Raw genomic sequence first — 19,288 nt, 5'->3', positions numbered from 1 at the left:
AGCCAGCGAACTGCAAAGTTTTCCATTTCGCATCTATGATAACGTCCCTTTAAAGAGACATCTTTATCAATTACTACGTGTAATAGAGCCTACATTATTGCAACAAATAGGTAACACACTAATTCCTTCCTGGCAACCTTTATTGTTTACATTTTCTTGATTTTATAAAACGTATCAACATCAACGACTCCATGGTTAACCAATGACGCAGTTCTATCGTATGTCGGTATGAGAATGCGTAGGCTACCAAGAAACGTGTCCCAAAATCGGAAATAGCCTGAACTGTGCACGTAGTGCGACCTTAAATTAATTCATTCCTAATCTGTGCATAAGGAATATGATTGGGGACTGTATAAAAATATTTATATGCAGTGCAATAACGACTAAACAGAACAGTAAACAGCATTTCTTTCATATCTATGCACAAATTTACATTGGAGGCAGGGTTGCCAGATGTTTGCACTAAATGTCTACAAAGACTGGAAGGGCCGGTTTATCCCAGTTTAACAGCACATTAGCATAGTGGTTAGCATAAATGCTTCACAGCTCCAGGGTCCCAGGTTCGAATCCCGGCTTGGGTCACTGTCTGTGTGGAGTCTGCACGTTCTCCCCGTGTGTGCGTGGGTTTCCTCCGGGTGCTCCGGTTTCCTCCCACAGTCCAAAGATGTGCAGGTTAGGTGAATTGGCCAGGCTAAATTTCCCTCAGGTTCAAAATTGCCCTTAGTGTTAGGTGGGGTTACTGGGTTATGGGGATAGGGTGGAGGTGTGGGCTTGGGTAGGGTGCTCATTCCAAGAGCCGGTGCAGACTCGATGGGCCGAATGGCCTCCTTCTGCACTGTAAATTCTATGAAATCTATGAAACAGCCGTTTCAGCATGGAGAGCGAGACCAATAACACGGAATTAATTTTCGTACTAGGTGAGATTATTTATGATGGTCCTGCGTTCTCAAACGTGCTCCTGTCCTGAGATGTGGCGACCGTCAGGTTAAATAATCGCCAGTCACCTCTACTTGTCAATTAGCGAAGCAGCGAGAGTCATCTTGGCATATGGATACTTGCCTTTTTTACAGAGACTGATATACTCAATGAAGAAATTTCGCATGTTCATAATAACTGTGTTTCGAGACAGTAATGATAATTTTTTTTATTGTCACAGGTATTCTTACGTTAACACTGCAGTGAAGATACCGTGCAAATCCCCTCATCGCCGCACTCTGGCGTCAGTTGGTGTTCACGGAGGTAGAATTCAAAATGTCCAAATTTCCCAGCAGCACATCTTTCGAGACATGTTGGAGGAAATCGGAGCCCCCGGAGGAACCTGACGCAGACACGGGGAGAAGATGCAGACTCTGCACAGAAAGTGATCCAGGCGGGAATCGAAAGGGGGACCTTGGCACTGTGAAGCAACAGTGACAACCACTGTTCGATCGTGGCTCGAATAGCCGTTGATGGATGTATCTTCATTCTTAGCCTCCATTTCGTTTTGCCTGTAACGTTGCAAATGCAAATGCCTCTGCATCAACTTCTCACTCTCTCATTCTCTGTTCCATCCCGATATCTACCTGTACACGGATACAGCACTCTACGACAGGACTAAGCGTGAGTAGTGTATGGAATTTTACATAAGAGATAATATTTTGGAAAATGTACTGCTGTTTTCTGGCAATGCAGTCTTTCAACTTAATTTTCTTGTCTATTTATTAGAGGCGTGAGGGCAGGAAAACCTCAAAACGAACCGTCTTCTGGGCATAAGGAGAATTAAAGACAATGAACAACTGTTGTCATGTGGCCGCCAACTGGGATACAGGTCTTTCAAGGCGTGCACTGATACACAATAAACTGAATGTGTGTTTGCTGAATAGAATTCCGATTGACATAGGGAGGGAAGTGTTTTGGTTGCATGTTAGTCTGTTCATATTCCTTTCCTAGCATTCACGGCCGCCGGAAGTTGAAAATCTACAGAAGAACGCTGAGTCTTAAACAGCTCCAAGTGTAACATTACACGGAGAACATATTTTTATTGGTCCGAATTTAAGTTACAGAGAGTGACTATGGATTTGATCATCAGATAAAAATAAATTTGTTTTAATTTGAACGATTTTTCAAGAAGCAACTGGGAAACCAGGATAACTCGATGCCAGGCAACCCAATGTTGTAAACAGAAATTAACATAACATATTTATAATGCAAGTGAAGAAACTTGACTTCACGACTAGCGAGTGCAAATTACCTATAATATAAAACGACAGAAGTCGCAAACGCTACCCGTGTCCCAGTCAACTACCAACCAGGTTTTCACGCCATTTCACCAGCTGTACAATAATGGTTTCCGTGTTGCGGAACAGTCCACATACGGGACGATATGACTAGAGGACGAGGTAGTCAGTGAATACTGATACTTTTCAACCAGTCGTGAACTGGAAGGACAGGAGTGTCATATAGTGAAGAGGACGCATGGATGGTAACATTAATTGATCTTTTCATTGAATGTAGAAACAATGATGAGGGTAGCACGGTGGCGCAGTGGGTTCGCGCTGATTCCTCACGGCGTTGAGGTCCAAGGTTCAATCCCGGCTCTGGGTTACTGTCCGTGTGGCGTTTGCACATTCTCCCCGTACTTCAACTCCCCCACAGAGATGTGCAGAGGAGGTGGAAATGTATCAAATGCAGGTCAGCCCACATCTCTAAGCATGCATAGAACATGGTCAAAATATTACAGAAAATACATAATTTGTGATGGAGGGATGCAGTGAGACTCTTTAAGATTGTAGTCAGTGCTTCATATTTCAGTTTTGATAGATTGCAACGGCTAGTGTCATTTTTTATGTGAAATGTTGATGCTGAGGGGTGACTTATATCAGTTATACGTTGCCTTCGGAAGTCTAGAAGGTAGAACATGCAGTGCGAACGGAGGCCATTCGCAGCATCGACTCACTTAAGCCTCAGTTCAAACCTATCCCCGAACCCAAAAACACCTCCTCAAATGTTTGGTCACTAAGGGCAATTTATGTTTGCCAATCCACATAACCTGCAACTCTTTAGACTGTGGGAGGAAACCGGAGGACGAGGTGGAAACCCATACACACACGGGAGAATATGGAGACTCCACACAGACAGTGACCCATTAGGGAATCGATCCTGGGGACCCTGGCGCTGGGAGGCCAGAGTGCTATCCTGTTGTGCTATCGTGCAGCAGTAGATAAGAACATAAGACCATAAGACATAGGAGCGGAAGTAAGGCCATTCGGCCCATCGAGTCCACTCCACCATTCAATCATGGTTGATTTCAACTCCATTTACCCGCTCTCTCCCCATAGCCCTTAATTCCTCGAGAAATCAAGAATTTATCAATTTCTGTCTTAAAGACACTCAACGTCCCGGCCTCCACCGCCCTCTGTGGCAATGAATTCCACAGACCTACCATTCTCTGGCTGAAGATATTTCTCCTCATCTCTGTTCTAAAGTGACTCCCTTTTATTCTAAGGCTGCGCCCCCGCGTCCTAGTCTCTCCTGCTAATGGAAACAACGTCCCTACGTCCATCCTATCCAAGCCATTCATTATCTTGTAAGTTTCTATTATATCTCCCCTCAACCTCCTGAACTCCAATGAATATAATCCCACGATCCTCAGACGTTCATCGTATGTTAGGCCTACTATTCCTGGGATCATCCGTGTGAATCTCCGCTGGACCCGCTCCAGTGCCAGTATGTCCTTCCTGAGGTGTGGGGCCAAAAATTGCTCACAGTATTCTAAATGGGGCCTAACTCGTGTTTTATAAAGCCTCAGAAGTACATCCCTGCTTTTATATTCCAAGCCTCTTGAGATAAATGACAACATTACATTTGCTTTCTTAATTACGGACTCAACCTGCAAGTTTACCTTTAGAGAATCCTGGACTGGGACTGGGACCCTTTGCACTTTAGCATTATGAATGTTGTCACCGTTTAGAAAATAGTCCATGCCTCTATTCTTCTTTCCAAAGTGCAAGACCTCGCACTTGCCCACGTTGAATTTCATCAGCCACTTCTTGGACCATTCTCCTAAACTGCCTAAATCTTTCTGCAGCCTCCCCACCTCCTCAATACTACCTGCCCCTCCACCAATCTTTGTATCATCGGAAAACTTGGCCAGAATGCCCCCAGTCCCGTCATCTAGATCGTTAATATATAAAGAGAACAGCTGTGGCCCCAACACTGAACCCTGCGGGACACCACTTGTCACCGGTTGCCATTCCGAAAAAAAACATTTTATCCCAACTCTCTGCTTTCTGTCTGATAGCCAATCGTCAATCCATGTTAGTACCATGGATTATCCATGTATAAGGTATACAATTAAACTGCGGCAGGTAGAAATATACAGATGACGATTGAGGGCTATACTGAGAGAGACTAAATGAGCATAATGTAAAAACGAGGTCAGGAAAAACTATATTTTCAACGTCATGCTGGAAACAATGTCTCTGAATGAAGACGGCAGCTTGATTGTATTTAACTGGTCCTCAATTTTCAAGATTAATGTTTAAAATTAGCTGTCTGAATTTATTTGTTGGTTCATATTGGACGCACAAATTATCCAGGAATACGGATTTTACAACCGTGCATATCCGACTTATTTGCTTAAATATGCATGGCGAAATAGAATACACGGTCTGCAATTATTTATATCATGATTTCATTATAGAATCACGGAATGTCATAATGTTAATAGTCCAGAGAGAGTCGAGGCGGCTCTTCGATGTTTACAAAGCCTTTCTGTAGCAGCATTTGAACGATTCCACTCTCCTGTCATAATTCTGGAATATTTCAGCAAAAACATAACACATTTAAACATGCAATGTGACATGCATTGAACGGAGGTATCTCTTCAGTGCAATAACTATGAGCTCAAAGCAACAGCTTTTGGCTGATGTTCACAGACTAAACTTTGCGCCGAGCCAAGCAAATTTTAAATTTTTTGATCTTGATTTTATGTACACGTTGTATTGTGTCCAATCTTAGGCAGTTCCTGCTATTCCAGAACCTCCATCTCAAAAAGCTCCTTTATTTTACCCTGCGCTGTGATCACAATATTAATTTCCGAAAAATTAAAATTCAATGTTTCAGTTGTCCAAATGAGCGTTGCCTTCAAAGGACCGCCAATGCGCGATGTCGAGTTTATCACTTTAGGAAATCACATGGCTATTCTTATCCTTGATGTATACTGTGTTTGATATCAAATTCTGGTTGTCATCGGTCCACAAGAAAACTTGCGATTTTTAAATGAATTGCAATGATATCTGTAAGAACACTATGAACCTCCAATTGTTTTTGGCCACACATTCTCCAGTTTACATTAATTCCACCATCGCTACATACTCATAAAATTGTTAATGTATCATAAAACCAGAAGACATCAGAGCACAATTCGACCACTCGGTCCTTCGAGCCTGCTCCGCCATTCAATCATGGCCGGAACTTTCGTCAAACACATCTCCTGCCTTCTCCACGTAACCCCTCACCCACTGATTAATCAAGAACCTGTCTATCTCTGTCTTAAAGGCGCTCAGTTTCTTCGCCTCCGCAGCCTTATACGGCAAAGCGTTCCACAGATTCACCACAATTCTGGCTCAAGATATCCTCCTCATCTGTTTTGACGGATCATTCCTTTAGTCTGAGACTGTGTCATCTGGTTCTACTTGTTCCTCCAAGTGGAAACATCCTCTCCATATCCACTCTATCGAGGCATTGCAGTCACCTGTTTCAAGAAGATCCACCCGCATCCTTCGAAACTCAATCGAGTACAGACACAGAGTCCACAACGGTTCCTCATACGATAAGCTCTTCCTTACAGAGATCATTCCTGTAAACATGCTCTGACCATTCCCAATGCCAATACATCCTTCCATCGATACGGAGTGCAGAACTGCTGACAATATTCTAAATGGGGTTTAACCAGAGCCTCAGAAGTACATCCCAGGTCCTGTATTCTCGATATCACAGCGTGCATGATCACTATGCATGTGCCTTGCTAACTGCCGACTGGACCTGCCCGTGAAGCTTCAGAAAATCTTGAACAAGGACTACAAAATCCCACTATGCTTCTGATTTCTAGAGCATTTCACAATTCAGAAAATCGTCTGTGCCTTCATCCCACGTTGCAAACAACATAATCTGCCACGTTTCCACATTCCACTCTCCGGACATCTCCAAGTCTTTCTTCAGCCCCCTGCTTTATCTTTTTTTTAAATAAACATTTTATTGAAGTATTTTTGATATAGTGATAACAACAAAATAAACAATATACATGAAAGCATAAACATAGTGCAAAAGCCATTTACCTCTCGTACAGGTCCCACCTTTATTGACACCCTTCTCTAATGTAAACTACTCCTTCCTCCCGCCCCCGTCTGCTGACAATTAAATTCCCGCAAAGGAGTCGTCATACGGTTGCCATCTCCAGTTGAACCCAAACAGTGACCTCCTCAAGGCGAACTTGATTTTCTCCAAAAGAGAAAGCTAGCCATGCTCGATAGCCAGGTCTCCGACTTCGGGCGATTTGGGTCCCTCTGTGCTGATCGTATCCATCTCCGGGCGACGAGGGAAGCAAAAGCCAGAACATCTGCATCTTTCTCCTCCTGCATTCCCGGGTCTTCTGACACCCCGACAATCACCACCTCTGGACTCAGCGCCATCCTTGTTTTGAACGCCGAGGACATAACGTCCGAAAACCCCTACCAAAATTTGCTAAGCTTTGGACATTTCCAAAACAAGTGGACATGGTTCGCCAATCCTCCCGCATATTTAATGCACATGTCCTCCACCCCATTAATCTGCTCAACTGGGCCACTGTCATCTGAGCCCAGTGAACAAACTTAAATTGTATCAGCCTGAGCCTGGCACATGTTGCCGACGTATTGACTCTACTTAACGCACCTGCCATAGACCATCCTCTATCTCACCTCTCACCTCTTCCTCCAACTTGCACTTCAGCTCCTCGGTCTGCATCTCCTTATAAAATTCCAAGCCGCTCCCTTCTCCTCCACCCCCTCTGGACTAGCCAGTCCTGAATCCCCCTTAGCGGTAAAAGCAGGAAGGATGGTACCTCTTTAAGAAGGAAGTCCCGCACCTGCCGATATCTGAATTGGTTGCCCCTCGACAACCCAAACTATTCCTCCAACGGCCTCTTACTCGGAAAGCTCCCCTCTATGAACATTTCCCCTATCCTCTCAATCCCTGCTCTCAGCCACAACCGGAACCGCCGTCCATACTCCCCGGGGCAAACTGGCAATGCTGACAGACTGGCGCACAGACCAATGCTCCCAATACTCCCACATGCCGCATCCTCTGGCCACAAACTCTCAGGCTTGGAGACTGGTGGAGTACCGTGCAGGCGGAAACGGCAGAGGCGCAGTTACCAACGCCCTCAAACTGGTGCCCTTACATGATGCCGCCTCCATATGCACCCATGCCGACCCCTCCCCCACCACCCACTTCCTGATCATTGCTATGTTAGCCACCCAATAATAATTGCTAACATTTGGCAGTGCCAGCCCGCCCTCACCGCGACACCGCTCAAGCATTACCTTCCTTAACTGCGTGGTTATGCCCGCCCAGACGAAGCTCTTGATCACTCTGTTGTCCCGCTTAAAAAAGGACCGCGGAATATAGATGGGGAGACACTGAAATACAATAGGAATCTCGGGAAGACCGTCATCTTCATCGTTCGCACCCTCCAGCCAGAGACAACGGAAGCGCGTCCCATTTCAGAAAATCGTCCTTCATTTTGTCCACCAGCAGGGCCAGATTCAATTCATGCAGCCGATTCCATTCCCGTGCCTCTTGTATGCCTAGATACATGAAGCTTCCCTGTACTAACCGAAACGTCAGCTCTCCCAATCGCCTCTCCTGTCCGCTGGCCTGCACCACAAACATCTTAAGATTATACCCCGAAAACCGGCCATTTACCCCGGTTGTCCTCATGATTTCTTCCATCCCCTCTGCTGGGTCTGAAATAAACAGAAGCAGGTTATCTGTACAGAACGAAACTCTGTGCCCTTCGCCTCCCCACCCAGAACAGTCCTCTCCAGCCCTTGGACGCTCTGAGAGCAATTGCCAACGGTTCTATAGCCAACCCAAACAACACTGGGGAGAGGAGGCATCCAAGTTTAGTCCACCAATGTACTCTAAAATAATCCTTTGTTATCCTATTTTTCGCTGCACTTGCCACATGAGCCTGATTCAGTAACCTGACACAGTTAATAAAGCCCCGTCCGAATCGGAACCATCCCAATATCTCCCACAGTTGGTCCCATTCTACCCGGTCAAAAGCCTTTTCTGCAGCCATTGCGATCACTACCTCCACCTCCCTACTATCCAATGTGCATCATGATCACATTTAAAGGTCTTCTTACGTTGCCCACTAACTTTCTACCCTTAGCATACGCAGTCTGGTCTTCGCCAGTAACCTCTGGAGCACAATCCTAGTGCCTGGAGGATTGATTTTAGCCGGCAACTTGGCATCTACATTAAACAGGGAGATCGGACTGCAGGACCCACACAGCTCCAGGTATTGGCCCGCTTACGAATAAGCAAGATCGTTGCCTGTGACATCGTCGGTGGCAACACCCCTCATTCCCTTGCCTCATTGAACATCCTCAACGACACTCGCCCCAATATCTCCGAGAAAGATTTATAAAACTCCATTGGGTACCTGTCAGGACCAGTGGCCTTTCCAGTCTGCATGGCCTTCATGCTCTCCACTATCTCCACCAGCCCGATTGTGCCCTTCAGCCATTCTACACGCTCCCCATCCACCTTTGGGAAATTCAGCAGGTCCAAGAAGTGCCTCACTCCCCATAGGGGATTCGGACCTGTACAGCCTGCTGTAGAAATCCCTAAACGCCCCATTCACCCCTACTGAATCACCAACCAGGTTCCCAGTTCCGTCCTTTACTTTTCCTATCATCCTAGCTGCCGCCCTCTTCCTAAGCTGCTGAACAAGTGTTCTGCTGGACTTCTCCCCATGATCAGATATCCCCCCCCCCCTCGCCTTTCTCAGCTGCACGACCGCCCTTCCTGTCATCAGCAAGCTAAACTCCGCCTGTAACCTCCGCCATTACCTGTCTCCAGGGTGTCCGCGTACCGCCCATAAATCTGTAGTAACTCCTTTACCGGTCGGTCCGTCTCCGCCCTGTACACGAGATCAGTTCCCCCCTGACCACCGCCTTCAGTGCTTTCCACACCAACGCTGCTGAAAATTCCCTCATGTCATTGAGCTGCAGGTGGCTATGTATACATTTCCTCAGCCGCTCGCACACTACTTCATCCGCCAAAGGTCCCACATCCAACCTCCAGTGCGGGCGCTGGTTACTGTCTTTACTAACCTGCAGTTCAACCCAATGTTGAGCATGGTCTGAGATTGTAATCACCAAGTATCCCCTCTTCGCCATCCCACCTAGCAAGGCTCTGCTCAAAACGTAGAAATCAATCCGGGAATACACTTTATGCACGTGTTAGTAGAAGGAGAGCTCCTTGACGCTCGGCTGCCTAAATCTCCCTGGATGCACCACGCCCCCATCAACTCTATGATCCCTTTTAGTTCCTTTGCCATTGCTGGCATCCTGCCCGTTTTCGAGCTTGACCGATTCAAGCCAGGGTGCATAATAGTGTTGAAGTCCCCTCCCATGACAAACCTGTGCGAGTCCAGGTCAGGTATCTTCCCCAGCATCCACTTTATAAACCCTACATCATCCCAATTTCGGGTGTCCACATTTACTAATACCACCTGCACCCCCTCTACCATCCCACATACATAATGTATCGACATCCCACGTCCGAGACTATTCTACTCCCTCAAATACCACTCGCTTATTGATCAGGGTTGCAACCTCTCCATCTTTTAATCTAGTCGCGAGTGAAAGACCTGATGGACCCAGCCTTTCCCCAGTCTAACCAGGTCCATAACTCGAAGTTGAGTCTCCTGCAACATTACTACGTTCGCCTTCAATCCCCTTAGATGCACGAACACATGTGCCCTTTTGACCGGCCCATTTAACCCTCGAACATTCCAGATGATCAGCCGAGGTGGGGGGCTCATTGCCATCCCTCCGCCGATTAGCCTCCACTTTTTGTAGCTCCCTGACTTTTCACTGCTACCTGTTCCACGACAGATCTTTGTACCATCTGATAACGTCGCAAACAGGGCCTTCAGTTCCGTCTACCATATTATTAACGCACATTGCGAAACGTTATGGCCCAGCACACACCGCTGGGACATACAATTAGTCACCTGCTGCCATCGTGAAAATGACTCCTTTATCCCCATCTTCTTCCTTATGCCAGGCAGCCGATCTTTTATCGATGCCAGGATCGTCCACTTGAAAGCATGGGATCTAAACTTATTTAACTGTCTCCTGTGCTGAACATTGACAAAGGCCTTCTGGAGTTCTAAATAACTCATGTCCGCGAGTTCTCTTTTATCAAACTCCCTCTTCACGTTATCAAAGAACCAGAAAAGATTTTTTCAGACATTAACTCCCCACAATGAAACGGTTCTGAGTCAGTCCTATTTTACTATGCACTTCCAAGTATTCTACGATGTAATCTTTAATGATGGACTCTGAAATTCTTACCAGTATACTTCCGGTCATGGCAATATGCTGAGCGCGCGCACATCAGATGGCTGTTTTGCCAATCGCACCCAAAATAGCAAATTTTCCAGAATTCTTGGCTCAAAATGCCACGCAAAACTGCTAACATTTCAAAAGACACTAGTAGCGCGGAAGCAGAAGGGAAAATTCCGGCAAGCGATAGTTCAAAGTGCTGGCGAAATGTCAGTAGAGGCGGCAAGGGGCAGGAGCAGTGAGCAGACGCACCAGCGGACGCACGAGGCAAGGCGGAGTTCCCGATGAAACAAGGTACGGGGCGACCCGAACAGAGGAGCATAAACTGGTAGCGACGCCCTTCACCCCACCTCCACCACCGCGCACTACAACGGGGGAGGGATGGATGACATTCCTCAAAGAAGAACGAACTGTCATGATGAAGACGACGAAAATTTACTCCATGTGGTGGTAAAAGAGATGTTGATGGCGGTGGTGACCGAAGCGATGGCTGCCATCCAGCGTTCGATAGACGGCCCATCAAAGAATGTGGCAGAACGGACAATGACGTTCTAGGAGCTGAAAAGGACGGCAACCGACTAGAGGGATTGGTTCGTCGCTCTGGCGATCAACGTGAAAAGTTTTCTGGCAGTGCAAGGGAACCTGCGGGGAAGCGTAGAGGACGAATTAAATAGGCCCCTGTGACAGAACATCCCTATTGTGGATCTGCCAGACGGGGTGAAGGGAAGGGTGCCAAAGGCCCATATCCCCAACATGCTGGGCAACCTGATCGGGAGTAACAGCTTCCCAAACCCCCAGAACTCGATGGGGCACTCAGGGAGCTGCGGCAAAAACTCAAGACAGCGGCGCAGCCGAAATCAATCATTGCGAAGCTACACCAATACGCGAACCGGGAGAAGATCATGCGGTGGGCCCGACAGTCAAAGAACACAGAATAAGGCTCTATCAGGACACTGGGGATGACCTCGCAAAAAAAGGGCCGAATTCAAGAAGGCGAAATCGGTGCCCTACAAGGTCGTGGTGATGTTCGGCATGTTGTTTCCATTCAGAATTTTGGTAAAGGCATAAAGTAAAATGAAAATAATTTGGCACCCTGGCGAAGTACGAGGGGTTGATGAAAACCAACAGGCTAGAGAAGGAACAGGCGCAGAAAAGGGGAGGGATGCGGGGCAAAAGACGGAAAGTGGAGGACGAAACGGCACACAGATGTTTTGCATGGTCCCTGTTGTCGCCGGAATGTGCTGCCTCCTTCTCCGACTAAAATAGGAGGACATAGAGAGCGTAGCGAGGATAGGGGAAATAGGTGAGGGGGCGCGGTAGGGAACGGAGCCGGGCAGACATCACAGTTATATGGCGAGACCACCCTCTGGAGGGGAGCCACAGTACTTGCAGGGAGGGCTTTCACGGGAACAGAACCATTAAAGTGGACCGTGGCGCATCTCTCAGGGAGATGAAGCGTCTGACCAAGTCAGGGTGTGTCCTGGGCAGTAACGCGGGCGAATTCGGGGGGGGGGGGAGAAGTGCTGGGGCCCCAAGGAGTGTAGGTGAGAAAAGGAGGGCATTCACGGACCAAAAAAGGCCTGAAGATAGGAAAGGCTTGACAGCGAGACAGACACACGTCCCTGCAGGCGTAGAGAAGGCTGATTAATCAAGAGAACGCCATAAGCAGCCACTTTGGCAGGGCTATAAAAGGTGAATCCCTGGGTTTCAGGGGAGCACAAAAGTGGCGTGCGCACATTTGGCGTCCCTGGACAAAGTGAAGCCGTGGAGCGCAGTAGCCCAACCTCATGGGAAGGGCGGCGACCATGTCCGGTTTGGAATGCTCCCTGACAAAAGAATGACCGCAGTGCAGGGCAGTCCACCAGGTCAGTGTGGTTGATCCCAAGAACCGGGGAGGGGGTGTCGCAACACCTCCACCAAGCTAGTTTCCTGGAATGTAAGGGGACTTAATGGCCCAGTGAAATGATACAGGGTCTTCGCCCACCTGAGAATCCAGAAGGCGGACATAGGCTACCTGCAGGAAACACACCTGAGGGAAAAAGAGAGACTACTGGGAAGAAAGGCCTGGGTGGGACAGACGCACCATTCATGTTACGGTTCAAGGGCTAGGGCAGCGGCCATACTCAACAGCGAGTGGTCGAAATTGACTGTGACTAGTACGGTTATGGATCCAGTGGATAGTACACCATAAACAGTGGTGTCCTGGATGGGGCACAGGTAGTACTGGAGAATGTGATCGCACTCAACTGGGAGGACACAGACTTTATAATAAAATACCATGGCGGAAATTGCCGACATTGACTGATTATAGGGGCAATTATATCTGTGTACAGGACCCACTGACCGACCAGTCAAATCCTAGAACGGGAAAATGACAGGTATGGCTAAGGAGCTGGGGACATTTATGGAACAGTTGGGGGACAGTGGTTCCGTTAAGGTTCCTGCACCCGGGAGAAAAATATTTCTCAAGTTTTCAAATTGGCCAATGTATATTCTGTATCTACTTCTTTGCAGCGGGCAAAACGGTATTTCGTGGTATTACAGGAGCACAGTACTCCACAATAGTCATATGCAACCATGTTCCGCAGTACCTGGATGTGAGGTTGGAGACGGCACGTACCCAGCGCCCCATGTGAAGATTGGACACAGATCTCCTGGACGACAAGGCCTTCAGCGAAAACAATCGCAGGCAAAATGCGATCTCCCTCTTGCAGGTAAACAGAAAATACTCCGCGTCTATGTTGTACATCTGCTGCATAGAGGCAAATGCTACAAATGGAATTTAACCTGCTATCTAATAGAAAGCATGTACCAACTCCGGCAGGCACGGGAATCTTTTTCGAACGTGGAAAAAATGTTGGCGGCCTGCTGGCTCACGAGCTGAGACAGCAGGCAGCCATGAGGCACATAGCACAGGTACAATATGGCAGAGGCACACTGATAGTGGAACCAGTAGAGGTCAATCAAGCATTTGAGACCGAGGAGTGGAGACCTCCGAATCTGATGGCGATGCGGGGATGAAACAATTCCTCGACAGCCTGGAAATGCCCGTTGTGGGAGAGAGTATACGGGGGAATTGGAAGGACCAATCGATCTGGGATAAATCATGGAGTGCCTCCGCACCACAAAGGCAGGGAAGGCGCCGGGGCATGATGGATCCCGGCAGACGTCGACAAGAAATTCGCACGGGCTCTGGGCCGCACATCGAAGTGACCTGTTCACAGACATGCTGGCAAGGGACACTTTGCATCGCATGCTAGCACAGGCCTCAATCTTAATAATACCCCAAACGACAGACCCGTCGGGATGTGGATATTATAGACCCATTCCGCTTATGAATGTGTTTGCTGGAGAACACGTTCGGAAGGTGGTCACTGAAGATCAGATGGGCTTGTCAAGGGTAGGAAACTCAATGCGAACATCAGACAGCTGGTGAACGGCATTATGACCCTGACCAGGGAGAGAACACCAGAGGTGATCGCCTCCCTGGATGCAGATAAAGACTGTGACAAAGTCAAGAGTTACTGGAACGGCTTTGGCTAGGAGCAGGATTCACCTCCTTGGTGACACTTCTGTGCAGTACTCCTACTGCGAGCGTTCGAACGAACACCACCAGCTCGGAACAAATCCTGCTACAAAGAGGCACATGGCAAGAATGCCCACTGACCCTGCTATAGTTTGCTTTCTCAATGGAACCCATAGCAATAGCCCGACTGGGGTGCTACAAACTGGAAAGGCATCCAATGAGGAGGCAGAGAGCACAGAACTCAGCTGTATGCAGATCACCAGCTCCTGTCCGCCTAAAAGCCACGGGAAGGACTGAAAACTATCATGCATTTATTTAAAGCGTTCCCAACCTGGGCAAAAGTGAGGCATTTCCGCTGAACCCAAACGGGGGAGGGACATAGCTGGAGGAGCTCCCGATCAAAACAGCACAAAACAGATTCCGATTCCAAGGGATCCAAACAGCCAGATAGAACATAGAACATAGAACAGTACAGCACAGAACAGGCCCTTCGGCCCTCGATGTTGTGCCGAGCAATGATCACCCTACCCAAACCCACATATCTACCCTATACACGTAACCCAACAACCCCCCCCTAACCTTACTTTTTTAGGACACTAGGGGCAATTTAGCATGGCCAATCCACCTAACCCGCTCATCTTTGGACTGTGGGAGGAAACCGGAGCACACGGAGGAAACCCACGCACACAAGGGGAGGACGTGCAGACTCCGCACCGACAGTGACCCAGCCGGGAATCGAACCTGGGACCCAGGAGCTGTGAAGCATTTATGCTAACCACCATGCTACCGTGCTGCCCTTGTATAAGAACATAAGAACATAAGAACATAAGAACATAAGAACATAAGAACTAGGAGCAGGAGTAGGCCATCTGGCCCCTCGAGCCTGCTCCGCCATTCAATGAGATCATGGCTGATCTTTTGTGGACTCAGCTCCACTTTCCGGCCCGAACACCATCTAGAGGATGTAAACTAGTATGGCAGCGGATGGAAACCAGAGTGTTAGCATGGAACGTATAACACCTAAATGCGAAATATATAACAAGAATAGGAGATAAATATCAACCTCAGGCACTGCAAAAGATCTGACTAGTGTGAGACGGGAGGTGGTAAATGTTAGAACATAAGAACATAAGAACTAGGAGCAGGAGTAGGCCATCTGGCCCCTCGAGCCTGCTCTGCCATTCAATTAGATCATGGCTGATCTTTTGTGGACTCAGCTCTACTTTCCGGCCCGAACACCATAACCCTTAATCCCTTTATTCTTCAAAAAACTATCTATCTTTACCTTAAAAACATGTAATGAAGGAGCCTCAACTGCTTCACTGGGCAAGGAATTCCATAGATTCACAACCCTTTGGGTGAAGAAGTTCCTCCTAAACTCAGTTCTAAATCTACTTCCCCTTATTTTGAGGCTATGCCCCCTAGTTCTGCTGTCACCCGCCAGTGGAAACAACCTGCCCGCATCTATCCTATCTATTCCCTTCATAATTTTAAATGTTTCTATTAGATCCCCCCTCATCCTTCTAAATTCCAACGAGTACAGTCCCAGTCTACTCAACCTCTCCTCATAATCCAACCCCTTCAGCTCTGGGATTAACCTAGTGAATCTCCTCTGCACACCCTCCAGCGCCAGTACGTCCTTTCTCAAGTAAGGAGACCAAAACTGAACACAATACTCCAGGTGTGGCCGCACTAACACCTTATACAATTGCAACATACCCTCCCTAGTCTTAAACTCCATCCCTCTTGCAATGAAGGACAAAATTCCATTTGCCTTCTTAATCACCTGTTGCACTTGTAAACCAACCTTCTGTGACTCATGCACTAGCACACCCAAGTCTCTCTGAACAGCGGCATGCTTTAATATTTTATCGTTTAAATAATAATCCCGTTTGCTGTTATTCCTACCAAAATGGATAACCTCACATTTGTCAACATTGTATTCCATCTGCCAGACCCGAGCCCATTCACTTAACCTATCCAAATCCCTCTGCAGACTTCCAGTATCCTCTGCACTTTTCGCTTTACCACTCATCTTAGTGTCATCTGCAAACTTGGACACATTGCCCTTGGTCCCCAACTCCAAATCATCAATGTAAATTGTGAACAATTCTGGGCCCAACACGGATCCCTGAGGGACACCACTAGCTACTGATTGCCAACCAGAGAAACACCCATTTATCCCAACTCTTTGCTTTCTATTAATTAACCAATCCTCTATCCATGCTACTACTTTACCCATAATGCCATGCATCTTTATCTTATGCAGCAACCTTTTGTGTGGCACCTTGTCAAAGGCTTTCTGGAAATCCAGATATACCACATCCATCGGCTCCCCGTTATCTACTGCACTGGTAATGTCCTCAAAAAATTCCACTAAATTAGTTAGGCACGACCTGCCTTTTACGAACCCATGCTGCGTCTGCCCAATGGGACAATTTCTATCCAGATGCCTCGCAATTTCTTCCTTGATGATAGATTCCAGCATCTTCCCTATTACCGAAGTTAAACTCACTGGCCGATAATTTCCTGCTTTCTGCCTACCTCCTTTTTTAAACAGTGGCGTCACGTTTGCTAATTTCCAATCCACCGGGACCACCCCAGAGTCTAGTGAATTTCGGTAAATTATCACTAGTACATCTGCAATTTCCCTAGCCATCTCTTTTAGCACTCTGGGATGCATTCCATCAGGGCCAGGAGACTTGTCTACCTTTAGCCCCATTAGCTTGCCCATCACTCCCTCCTTAGTGATAACAATCGTCTCAAGGTCCTCACCTGTCATAGCCTCATTTCTATCAGTCACTGGCATGTTATCTGTGTCTTCCACTGTGAAGACCGACCCAAAAAACCTATTCAGTTCCTCAGCCATTTCCTCATTTCCCATTATTAAAACTCCCTTCTCATCCTCTAAAGGACCAATATTTACCTTAGCCACTCTTTTTTGTCTTATATATTTGTAAAAACTTTTACTGTCTGTTTTTATATTCTGAGCAAGTTTACTCTCATACTCTATCTTACTCTTCTTTATAGCTTTTTTAGTAGCTTTCTGTTGCCCCCTAAAGATTTCCCAGTCCTCTAATCTCCCAGCAATCTTTGCCACTTTATATGCTTTTTCCTTCAATTTGATACTCTCCCTTATTTCCTTAGATATCCACGGTCGATTTTCCCTCTTTCTTCCGTCCTTCCTTTTTGTTGGTATAAACCTTTGCTGAGCACTGTGAAAAATCGCTTGGAAGGTTCTCCACTGTTCCTCAACTGTTCCACCATAAAGTCTTAGCTCCCAGTCTACCTTAGCTAGTTCTTCTCTCATCCCCTTGTAATCTCCTTTGTTTAAACACAAAACACTAGTATTTGATTTTAGTTTCTCACCCTCCATCTGTATTTTAAATTCCACCATATTGTGATCGCTCCTTCCGAGAGGATCCCTAACTATGAGATCATGAATCAATCCTGTCTCATTACACAGGACAAGATCTAGGACCGCTTGTTCCCTCGTAGGTTCCATTACATACTGTTCTAGGAAACTATCGCGGATACATTCTATAAACCCCTCCTCACGGTTGCCTTGACCGACCTGGTTAAACCAATCGACATGTAGATTAAAATCCCCCATGATAACTGCTGTACCATTTCTACATGCATCAGTTATTTCTTTGTTTATTGCCTGCCCCACCATCTCGTTACTATTTGGTGGCCGATAGACTACTCCTATCAGTGACTTTTTCGCCTTACTATTCCTGATTTCCACCCAAATGGATTCAACCTTATCCTCCATAGCACCGATGTCATCCCTTACTATTGCCCGGATGTCATCCTTAAATAACAGAGCAACACCACCTCCCTTACCATCCACTCTGTCCTTCCGAATAGTTTGATACCCTCGGATATTTAACTCCCAGTCGTGACCATCCTTTAACCATGTTTCAGTAAATGCCACTAAATCATAGTCCTTCACGATGATTTGTGCCACCAACTCATTTACTTTATTCCGAATACTACGAGCATTCAGGTAAAGTACACTTATGTTGGTTTTTTTACCTCTGTTTTGAATCTTAACATCTCCAGTTTTATTCCTTGTGTTATTACTTGCAAGTATATACAAGTATATACTTGACACATATACAGAAATGGAACCTTACCAGCCTGTTGGAGGAAGTCAAAAAGGACCAACAGAAGTGAGCCGGTCTCCTATTCTTCCTGGCGGAGAGAGTGCAGACGGCCGAATTGCACGTGCTTCCGAGATTTCTCTTCCTGTTTAAGTTCATAACTACCATCATCCCGACGGGCTTTACTCAGAACTTAGGTAGCTGAGTTATGGCGTTCGTGTGTGTATGTTGGGGAGCCGGGGGTGGAGGCATTACAGGAATCCAGGTGTCCCCATAACAACACTGTAACTGAGCAATAGTAAGGGATGACTGGCAATGCCAAACTTGCAGTATTACTACAGGACAGCAACAGCCAAACGAGTGCGGGAATGTGTGCACGTGTCCAATTCAGATTGAGTACTGGTGGAGGAGGTCTCTTGCAAGGGAACTGCCATCAGAGCCCGGGCCACGGCAGCACTTCACAGAACATAAAAAAGTGCAGCACATAACAGGCCCTTCGGCTCTCGATGTTGTGATAAGAATTGTCCGAAACCAAGATAAAGCTATCCGTGTCATTGTCTTGACACTTCCTGTCATTCTGGTGTGCTCCATGTGCCGATCCAATAACCGCTTGAAAGTTCCTGAAGTGTCCGACTCCACTATCACAGCAGGCGTTCCATTCCACACTCTAAACACTCTGAGTAAAGAACCATCCTCGGACATCGGTCCTGTATCTTCCACACTGAACATTATAGTTATGCCCTCTTGAAAAAACCACATCCACCTGAAGAAGTAGTCTCTGAACGTCCACTCTATCTATCCCCCTCATCACCTTATAAACATCTATTCAGTCGCCTCTCAGCCTCCTCCGCCCCAAAGAGAAAAGCCCTAGCTCTCTCAACCTTTCCTCAGAAGACCTTCCTTCCAAACAAGGCAGCATCCTGGTAAATCTCCTTTACACCCTTTTCAATAATTCCACATCCTTCGTATAGTGAGGTGACCAGAACTGCAGATAATATTCCAATTGTGGTCTCACCAGGGACATGTACAGTTGCAGCATAACTCCACGTCTGTTG

At 46.9% G+C, this 19,288-nt stretch overlaps 1 long non-coding RNA gene across 1 annotated transcript in view; it reads left to right on the top strand.

Annotated features, from left to right (window-relative positions):
• The window catches only part of LOC119974600, a 32,154-nt gene that overhangs the window by 1,162 nt on the left and 11,704 nt on the right, over positions 1-19,288 (top strand). The window contains exon 2 of the long non-coding RNA XR_005462531.1: positions 1,579-1,599. This is a non-coding gene — a long non-coding RNA (uncharacterized LOC119974600). The remainder of the gene's footprint in view (positions 1-1,578; positions 1,600-19,288) is intronic.

Source organism: Scyliorhinus canicula, chromosome 12, assembly GCF_902713615.1.
Source record: "Scyliorhinus canicula chromosome 12, sScyCan1.1, whole genome shotgun sequence".
Classification (NCBI taxonomy): domain Eukaryota; kingdom Metazoa; phylum Chordata; class Chondrichthyes; order Carcharhiniformes; family Scyliorhinidae; genus Scyliorhinus; species Scyliorhinus canicula.
The sequence above is the reverse complement of the archived record's forward strand: the minus strand, read 5'-3'. Positions and strand labels throughout refer to the sequence as shown.